At 39.7% G+C, this 9,956-nt stretch overlaps 1 pseudogene; it reads left to right on the top strand.

Moving 5' to 3' along the window:
• Window positions 1–250: 250 nt before the first annotated feature.
• LOC120528716 lies at window positions 251–3,947 on the top strand (annotated as a pseudogene).
• Window positions 3,948–9,956: the final 6,009 nt, after the last annotated feature.

Below are 9,956 nucleotides of genomic sequence, written 5' to 3'. Positions count from 1 at the left end.
CTTTGAACCTGTGTCCGTCTTCTTCCTTTAAGGATTACAATATTAGTGCCCATAGACATAACACTGGCGACGTGGATGCGACGAACTTAAAAGTGCACCTCTATTACTACACAACGTGTAAAGTAAGCTTTTTTTTTTCTTTCTTTCCCCCGGAGAGGAAAGTGAAAAGCGAAAAGCAGCAACTTTTTCTTTTTCTATTTCGGTGGTCAAGTTCCTTCGCCATTCACTGAAGATAAGCACAAGGGATAAAATGGCAATGATAACGGGACATTTCGGGCCATTCGATGATTCAGTTGAGCAATGGGGCGCTTATACGGAGCGATTTGAGTTTTTTGTGAAAGCCAACGCCATTGACGATGACTTGAAAGTGCCGACAATTCTTAGCGTTATCGGGGCAAAGACATTTAGTCTACTGAGAAGTTTGGTGCAGCCAGGTAAACCCGGTGACAAGTCATTTAATGATATTGTAAGGATCCTGGAATCACATTTTTCGCCTAAGCCATTCTTAATAGCTGAAAGATTTAGGTTTCACAAACGGAACCAGGAAGAAGGCGAGTCTATTGCTCAATATGTAGCGGTGCTCAAGAAACTTACAGAACATTGTGAATTTGGTGCTAATTTGGATGACGCCTTACGTGACAGGCTAGTGTGCGGATTAAGAAGTGAGGGCATTCAGAAGCGGTTACTCACTGAGGCCAAACTCACATTACAGAAAGCGATTGAGATAGCAGTGTCTATGGAGCTGGCTGCTAAAGAGGCACAGCAATTAGGGGCAGCTGCAAGAGTACACAGAGTTCAAGCAGACCCAAGCAAACAAAAAGGGGGCACCAAACAGTGTTACAGATGTGGAAAGATGGATCACCATCCAGCGAATTGCTGGGCAAAAGAACTCATATGTCGTAGCTGTAAAAAAAAAGGACACGTTGAGCGTGCATGTAAAGCAAAGAGAAAGGAAAGCAAAGACAGGGCGGAAACTGAGAAAGATAAAAAGGCATCCTGGTCTTGTAAAAAGAAGACTTTGCACGTGGTACAGGAAGAAAATAAAACTGATAGTGAGACTGATTCTGACGCTGAGCTACTAATTAAAACACTGAATAAAAAAAGAGGCACAGCAGCATATACTATTACTGCCATGCTGGAAGGGCACCCTGTGAAAATGGAGGTGGATACTGGAGCAGCTGTCTCCTTAATATCAGAGGAACTGTTTAAGAAAAAATTAAATCACCTCCCACTGAAACACCTTAAGATCATAATAAAGACATACACTGGGGAGAGTGTGCCCTTGTTGGGTAAAACGAAGGTTCAGGTTGATCTAAATGGGCAAAGAACCAATTTACCCATATATATAGTAAAAGGGGATTATCCAGCTCTGATGGGCAGATCATGGCTAGAAAAAGTACAATTGGATTGGACCAAGGTGAATGCTGTGTCTGTTGAACAGTCCGAGTTGAATATGGTCCTGAGAAAGCACCAAGCTGTCTTCCAGGAGGAACTGGGGAGTATGACAGGGATTAAAGTGACAATTCGGGTGCAACCAAATTGTCAACCAAAGTTTTTGAAGGCAAGGAGTGTTCCTTACGCTTTAAGACCTAAGGTGGAGGCGGACATTGACCGGCTTGTCAAACTAGGAGTCCTAGAACCTGTTTCTCATTCTGAGTGGGCCACACCTGTGGTTCCGGTGGTCAAGTCTGATGGATCTGTACGTTTATGTGGGGACTTTAAGGTAACAGTTAACCCTGTGCTCATAGCTGAGCAATACCCCCTTCCTGTGATTGAAGATATTTTGCTGGATTAGCTGGGGGAAACAAATTTAGTAAAATAGACCTCAGCCAAGCATACTTGCAAATGCATGTAGATGAGGACTCACCATAGCAACACATAAAGGGCTCTACCGTTATTGTCGCTTACCATTTGGAATAAGTTCAGCACCAGCGTTATTTCGGCGTGCCATGGATCAGATCCTTAGCGGATTACCAGGGGTACAGTGTTACCTGGATGACATCCTGGTCACAGGCCAAGATGATAAGGAGCACATGGCCAACCTGGATAAAACCTTAAGCAGGCTAGGAAAGTATGGGCTGCGTGTAAACAAGGACAAATGTGACTTTTTCAAAATGTCTGTGGAGTACCTAGGGCATGTTATTGATTCTGATGGGTTGCACACAGCTCCTTCAAAAGTGAAGGCAATAGTAGATGCCCCTGCTCCAAGTAATGTCAGCCAGCTGAGATCATTCTTGGGTCTCGTGAACTATTATGGCCGTTTTATTCCACAGCTAGCAACGTTGTTGAAACCACTCCATGAGTTGCTGTGTGAGAGTAGACCCTGGAAATGGTCACAGGAGTGTGAAACGACATTTAGCAAAGCCAAGGCTGCACTGGCTGATAAAAGAGTTTTAACACATTTTGACCCATCCTTACCAATTCAGTTAGCTTGCGATGCATCCCCTTATGGTGTTGGGGCTGTTGTGTCGCATATTATGTCAACAGGTGAGGAGCGACCGATTGCATTTGCGTCAAGAACATTGAGTAAAACTGAAACAAAATATCCTCAAATTGAAAAAGAGGCTTTAAGCATCATTTTTGGAATAAAAAAATTCCACACTTACCTCTTTGGTCGAAAATTTACCCTCCTAACAGACCACCGACCTCTCCCATCTATTTTTGGCTCATATACTGGTGTGCCATCTATGGCAGCAAGCAGACTTAAGCGCTGGGCATTGCTTCTTGGGGCTCACAATAATGAGATCAAATACAGGCGTTCAGAGGCACATGGAAATGCAGATGGTCTGTCAAGACTTCCCCTACCTGAACACCCCAGAGAACAAGGGCAAAAGATTTTTTACTTTAAGATGGTGGAAAATGCACCTATCACTGCCCACCAGATTAAGCAGGAAACCAAGGGTGATTACATACTTTCAAAATTACTCGACTGCATTCTTAGAGGGCAGGACCTTAGTACCCTTAACGCACTGCCTGATGTTCAGCCTTACCTTTCACGGAGAAAGGAGCTATCTGTGACAGCAGGATGCCTCATGTTGGGGATGCGAGTAATTATACCACAAAGGTTGAGGAAACCCATTCTGGATGAGTTACATCTGGGACACTGTGGCATAGTCCGAATGAAAGAGCTTACCCAGAGTCATTTTTGGTGGCCTGGACTTGATCGTGATATTGAGGAAAAGGCAACTTCATGTTCATCATGTCAAGGCCTCAGAAATATGCCAAGTCCAGCACCATTGCATCCATGGGAATGGCCTGCCAGTCCTTGGCAGCGCGTTCATTTAGATTTTGCAGGACCTGTAGAGGGTGTTATGCTTCTGGTCGCAGTGGATGCACATTCTAAGTGGCCTGAGGTCACTATCATGCCCACCATCACATCAGAAAAGACGATCCAAACATTACGAGAGATGTTTGCACGTTTTGGACTGCCAGAGCAGATCGTGACAGATAATGGGCCTTCTTTTGTGTCCCAAGAAATGGAAGTATTCCTAAAAGGCAATGGTATTAAACATCTCCTATCCAGCCCTTATCATCCCTCTACTAATGGTCTGGCTGAAAGAATGGTGCAAACCCTTAAACATGCTCTTAAAGCATCCAAAAGTGAAGCACCTTTCAAGCAACGTCTTTATACATTTCTTCTTAAATATTGTAACACACCCCATGCAACAACAGGTTTGTCACCAGCTGATCTGTTTTTAAAAAGGCATCTGAGAACACGTCTTGATCTGTTGAGACCAGCTACCACTCAAATGAAAGTTTATGATAAGCAGCACGTTCAAGTAAAACAACGTGCCAAGCGGGCTAAAGATCGTGAGTTTTTCAGTGGAGATACTGTCCTTGCTCGTAACTATTCCACCACTGAGAAATGGGTACCAGCAACCATTCTTCAAAAGACTGGACCTGTCTCTTATAAGGTATGCATACGAGACCGACAGACATGGAGATGACATGTTGAACAGTTGTTACCCACTATACCTGATGAAGCAGCCGGTAACACAGAAACGTCTGAGGAACCAAGTTCTAGTGAGTGGACCCAAAGCCCACCGGGGATACCACCTGACTCTCCTGTTTCAATTCCTGCTGATGCTGTTGTGCCACGGTTACCTGAGGCTGCCTTAGGGGATGAACACACATCAGCTGTACGACGTAACCCTCTTAGAAGCAGGAAGCCTCCTGACCGTCTTAACTTATAAAACTAAATGTATATATATATATATATATATATATATATATATATATATATATATATATATATATATATATATATATATACATGTATGTATATGTACAGTATATGGAGATATAAAGGTACAGAATAATACCTTATGTTAGCTGGATGTAGAGGTTGTTTAACCGCTCTCCTTTGTTAGAATGTAATTGCATTGACAACAGTATGTGTTCTGTTACATGTTGATATTCCTGTTTCTAATAGCAGATGTTGCTTGTTATGTTAGCTGCATTTACAATTGTAAGGGGGGAGGAATATGTAGTATATTGTAAGTCTGGACTTTTGGGGATTCCGTAGTAATAAGGGATTATGGGTATTAGAGAGTTATTAAGAAGTAGAGACTAATAAAAAAAGTTGTGTATCGTGTACTCTGGGAACGATCTTAGTAAAGGACCGGTTAGTTACTACTTTGAACCTGTGTCCGTCTTCTTCCTTTAAGGATTACAATATTAGTGCCCATAGACATAACAGTATGTTGCCAAATAATGATATATTTTTTACCCTATAAAACTGTAGAAACGTCACACCCAGATAAACAGAGCTTTGTGTGCTCTCTAGTCTTATTAGTTCAGCTTCCTCACACCTGGTATGACTGCATTTTGTTCTTATTAAATTGACAATCTAGCTAGGAAAGTGCCATTTTTGTGTCTATGTGTTGTCTCTGTGGCTCCCTAACCCACTAAATCACAGCAGCTGCTTCTATCCGTTTTGTCTGTGCAGGTGACCCTTGAAGTTGAGCCTCAAATACCTTTTATCTCTGTGCCTCTGCAAAGTCTGACAATTAAGGTTGCTGGCAGCTGTCTTGTTTTTGTTTCCTATCTACTGTATTTAATGCTATGCACACATGAGCTAAGGCTGTTAACCAATGCAACTTATGCAGCTCTGATGCCCAGGTCGCACGCAGCAGGCATACTTGTTCTTGAACCTGGTATATCGATAGTCATTATAAAAAGTCTTCATAAAAAATAATTCTTGATAAAAAGCAGTGTTCTGCAAAGGATTAATTCACAATAAATAATTAATTCCAAAATCGCATTAAAATACAGTCAAGATAGATCCATAAAAACCAAGCCTTGGAGCATACATCTAACACATACAGTAGGTCCTTATACTATGGGTTACGGCCCATTTTGGGTAGGGTGTTGCATGAATTTGGGTCACGTGATCGAGTTTCAAAATTTTGCAAACAGCACTGGTTTGTCATAACTTGCATCGGCAGTTCACCAGGGGTCACCCCCACCTCTCCCCTAGAATGACATTTGGTGGAGACTCTTGAATGACACAAATAAGGCACAATTGGGGCACAAGTGAAAAAAAAGATTAAGAACCACTGATCTAAAACAATGTCTCCTCTCTTCACCCTCTATGGTCTGCTCAATGAAAGGGAGACATCCTCTGGTAAGTGCAGTCAACCAATAACTGGCTCATGTCCTTGCTGCCATCCCTCGTTATGTGCAGGGACCCCACAAGTTGAGTTGTTTTGCCAACTCCCCATTTTTGTGCCTGTTCCAGCTGAAGCCAGCAGGTTACATTAGGGGCCTGGCTGAGTTTAGCTGAGCTTCTGCTAGGCAGACCAGTTAGTATTCTTACCATTTCCTTTGCTTGTTTTTTGAGGTCTCATATCCTTTTTTGCCTCTGAGAAAACTCCATTTTATGATAATCATACTTTGTTTAGCATTGGTACCTTTATATGCTATTTGCTTCTAACACCATCCAATTTCTTCTGTGGCAATGAAATGTTAACAAATTAACACTCACATGTTGGATTGGGTCAGTAAAAATGTCAGCCAAAGCCTTTTGGAAATACTTGAAACTTATGCTTTTTGATTAAATTACTACCCATTTCAGAGTGTGTTTTTAGCATTTGATAATTTTTAAGAATTTAAGTATTTTACATTATGCTTCACATTTTTGAATAGTTTTTGTCCTCTGCTCATTTTCTGACCTTCCTTTAAAAATAAGGAATAAAGTTCTGTAACTTATTTTAACCCCAAATTTTCAAATAATCTGTTCTTTCTCCCTGTTTATGTGACATTTGGTTCTCAAGATAGCATATGAGTGAAAGTGTTTGATTACTAAGAATGAATGGTAAGGACAAAGCGGTAAACACAAGTAGTCAGGGTATATGTCACTTTATTAAAGTAAGACATGGACACATAAAAGTGTTTTGCATTTTATTTTTGTGGTACTTTAGTGCCATATTGCCTTCTGGTCTGATCTCAATTATCCTTAGGTTAAGGTTTTATCATTCTATGAACCATATGCTCCCATCCTCACTCTCTATCTCTCCAGTTCACCCTGCTCAGGTCTTGCAGCCGGAGAACACAAGCAGCTGTGGCCACATTCTTCCACACTAATAATGACTTTCTCTGGCGGCATCTGCTGTGACGCTCCAAGCCAGACCCTTTGTCTTCCTTACCTCCTTTTGAAGCCTTCTACATCCCTAAGAGATCTTCTTTTTCATCCTCTGCTCCTTCGAGTGCTCAGTAGAGGATGATCTCTCCCTAGAGAATCAATATCTTTCTCCTCCACGGGACATCTGACTGCCTGCTTCCCATCACCATCCTGGCTTGAACTCTTAAATTCTGCCTCATTCCTTGTCACTTTCTCAGTCTTTTTTTCTTTCTCTTTGACCTCATCATACTACTCTTTTATGCCTTCATACTGTAGGGCGGTGTCTCAATTAAGACCCATGGAAAGTAAATGCAGCAACTGGAACCAAACACTCAGTCACATGCTAGCATGATCAGCCCAAATCATCCCATTAATCATCCCATGGCCACTTGTGCACACACTACCATGTGTCCCGAGTCGCACTGTTTTTTAATTATTCTCACCATGGACCTCTTTCATCACAGTTCTAAACAACTGAATTCCTATATAAATAACATTCCTGAACCAGAGATGAATAAATGCAGTAGATGATTCTTATAAATACTGTTCTACTCATCCCACTTACATAACACATAGTACTTTCTAGAATAAAAACAGCATTTGAATAATAAATAAAATTCAATAGATGATTCATGCTTTTGAATGTAAAAAATTACATTTTTGAAAATATTGTTTTTACATTTTTATCATAAACGTATTAAACTATATTGCTATACCAGATTCAAAAAACATGGCATTCCTTTAAGCAGATTTCACAGCTTCATTTAACATCAACAAATATAGAAAAGTTACATCTTCCCTAGGAGAAAAATCATATCATTAATGCAAAAGAGATATGTAAACCTACCCTAGATGCACTTGAAATATGTTTATATTTAATTATGGAGGTATTGTTTTTTATCTCATCAATTCTTTCTGTGAACTTTCCTGACTCTTGTCAACCTGTCAAATATGCCGCCTGCAGAAGACAATTAAAATTTGATCAGACTCTACAAGCCAGGCTCTCACACCAGTAAGAAAAGTACCATCATCAATCTCAAAATAGAGTTTCTGACAAATCTATGTATGAGCTCATATGCTCTGCAGACCCTTACTATAGTTTTCATTGGCATAGGCATTTGTTGTGCCATTGACATTTTTTTTTCTGTAGCTAATAATGGATAGCTCCCATCAAAATAAACTGCCCACCTTTCTCTAAACAAGCACCCACTTACCTAGAAGTAATTTTCCAAGAGACATTAGGAATGTGTGACCTGTTAGTTACAATTAAGACTTCTATAATTCAGAGAGTGTCTTCGTTAATGTTTCCTGTTTGTGTTTGCAGGTGGCATACATTTTATAACAAATTTAACAACTTACCTGATAAATTTAAAATTAGTATTGAATAAATCTGCCAAAATATGAGAATCAACTTAAGTATTCACTTTCATATTTGTTCTGCAAAAAAACATAAAAGACTAACAAAGTGCTTAATCATTACAATTACAATATTATATTGTCATAGACAATGCTAGAGTTTTGCAAACCAGGAGCAAAGTTTGCAACAATGAAAGAGGACAGATATTCATTACTTAATTTGTAAATAGTAGTTAGCATAAAGGTCTTGGAAAACTGCTGTCTTCTTTTTTTATATAATTAAGCAACATTTGCACAAACATACAGACATGGACAGATTTGTTGGTACACTTACAGTGCTGTATGTCTGCTGAAAAGTGATGAAATGATAAGCAGTAGTTCCATGTATATCTGTCTGTGTAATGTCATCAAGTAAAGCAAGTATGAACAGAGATAAACTATTTCCTATTTGACAAAGATATTGTAAAATGGCTTGGACACATTCGATGGTGCCCTCAGAAAAGAACAGAGTGATTTTACAATCTAGCCGTTTTCTTTATTTAGTATCATAAATGTCTCCAATCATGCAATTTGTCATTTAGCCTATTTAAATGGAGACAAGTAGTCACTGTTTGGTATCATCGTGTATTCCACACTGAACATGGACCAGAGGAAGCAAAATAAAGAGTTGTCTGAGGAGGACAGAAAGAACATTATAAACAAGCTTGTCAATGGCAAAGTCTATAAGACCATCTTTAAGCAGATTGCTGTTCCAGTGGCAATAGGTGTAAATATTATTAAGAAGTTTAAGGTCCACAGCACTGTAGCCAAATTCCCTGCATCTGGCTGCAAAAGGAAAATCGAGCCCACATTGGGCAGAAGGATAGTGAGAATGGTAAACAAAACGCCAAGGACAACTTCCAAAGAGTTACAAGCTGAACTCCAAAGTCAAGGTCCATCAGTGTCTGATCACACCATCTGTTGCCTTTTGAGTGACAGTGGACAACAATGAAAGATGACCCAGAAGGTCTTACATAAGCTCTATGTCCACAGATGAAAAAAATTAAGCTTTCAAAGAAAAGAATACAATATCTACTGCAAAGCTTACTGTAGATGAAGCTTGGTTATGTTTTGAGTCTGCTTTGTTGTGTCTGGCACAGGCTGCCTTGAGTCTGTACAGGGAACAATGAAATGTCAAAACTATCAAGATATTCTGGATCAAATTGTACTCCCCAGTATCAGAAAGCTCTGTCTCGGTTGCAGGTCATGGATCCTCCCAAAAGGATAATGACCCAAAAACATGCAGATAAAAGTGCCCAGGAATGGCCAAGAACAAACCTTTGGACTATTCTGAAGTGGCTTTCGCATCCTCAGAAGCAACCACAAAATCTCACTGCCTTGCATCATTTATTAATAGTAACAAGAATAAATATTGGTTAGAATCGGGGGTTCATTTGTGGGTCACATGCATGAGTGAAATCCAATGAGTACATCATTAAGTGGGCCAAACAACATTAAAAATGCTAGTTCCATGAAATGTTGAGCAGTGATTAGAGGCTAGCACTTCCTCTAAAGTCACTCTTTCCAGTTATGTATACAATCACTTGTCTCTTTAGACTCATTATTTTGCTTTTCAGTTTTTGAGTGCCAAGTAACTTATCCATCCAAACATCATAGTGGCAATTGGAAGCAGTGTCAAAGCAAGAAAGTTCAATCTAAACCAAGGTATCTTAAAAGAAACAGAACCTGGGTGCTTTTTAAAAAATATTTCTTATTTTCAATAATAATAATTATAATAAAAATATATTTATTTATATAACACCTTCCCTATGCTTAACACATATATTACTTAGCATTCCACGTGACCACCAAATAAAGATAAAGGATATACAAAGCATTGAAACAGAATAAAATACAAAGGTGTGAAATACTGTAAGAAAGCCCTGAACAAATAATATAACTTGCAATACAAACACATGACCCTGAGGATCTGAACAGA

Source organism: Polypterus senegalus, chromosome 4 (assembly GCF_016835505.1).
Source record: "Polypterus senegalus isolate Bchr_013 chromosome 4, ASM1683550v1, whole genome shotgun sequence".
Lineage (NCBI taxonomy): Eukaryota > Metazoa > Chordata > Cladistia > Polypteriformes > Polypteridae > Polypterus > Polypterus senegalus.
This window is presented reverse-complemented; position numbering and strand designations above follow the sequence as displayed.